This window comes from Galeopterus variegatus, unplaced genomic scaffold (genome assembly GCF_000696425.1).
Source record: "Galeopterus variegatus unplaced genomic scaffold, G_variegatus-3.0.2 Scaffold7868, whole genome shotgun sequence".
NCBI classification, from domain to species: Eukaryota; Metazoa; Chordata; class Mammalia; order Dermoptera; family Cynocephalidae; genus Galeopterus; species Galeopterus variegatus.
In genome coordinates this window covers 5,341-6,081 of record NW_007733979.1, presented here as the reverse complement: position 1 = coordinate 6,081, position 741 = coordinate 5,341, and positions in this window count along the sequence as shown.

The following is a 741-nucleotide window of genomic DNA, read 5'->3' as shown; positions in this document are numbered from 1 at the left end:
TCAATTGGTGGGATGGGAAAATTCTCTATAATGTACCATAAAAACCGAAGGGATAGATTATCATTATGATAATCATTTTTCACTCTTATTTTTGCCGCATTGGTTTAGAGATCTAGGCTCTATGCCTCTCCAATGTGCTTTGTTTATTTCCCTTCACTGCACAAAGCCTCAGATAGTATCTCTCTTCTCGTTTCCAGCTTCCTCTTTCATCTGCAGAGTCAATATTTCTCTTTGCAGACTCCTGGCAAATCACCACTTGTGACATCTTGATTCTGTTAGCTTCCCATGACCCTCTTTCCTCTAGTTCAATTCCTCGCTACTCAAGTCTACTCAAAACCAGAATGATAAGCCAGTTCTGTGTGACTGGGCACCTGTCAACCCTCCCAGCTCAACTCCTACCCTATCCCATTAGCCACATTCACCTTTTCTCAGTTCTCCAAGCTCTTTCCAGCCTCAGGACCTTTGCACCTGCTGTTCTGGCAACAAGGCATGCCCTCTCCCACTCTGCTCTTTTGCCTGGGTAAAATCAATCCATGCATCCTTGTGTGTCTACCAAAACATTACTTCCTTGGGCTGGCCAGTCAGCTCAGTTGGTTAGAGCACAGTGTTACAACACCAAGGTCAAGAGTTTAGATCCCTGTACCAGCCAGCTGCCAAAAAATTTAAATAATTAAGTAAAATGTCACTTCCTCAAGAAAGTTTTCCAGCCACCCTCAAGAAAGTTCATGTTTAAAAAAAAAA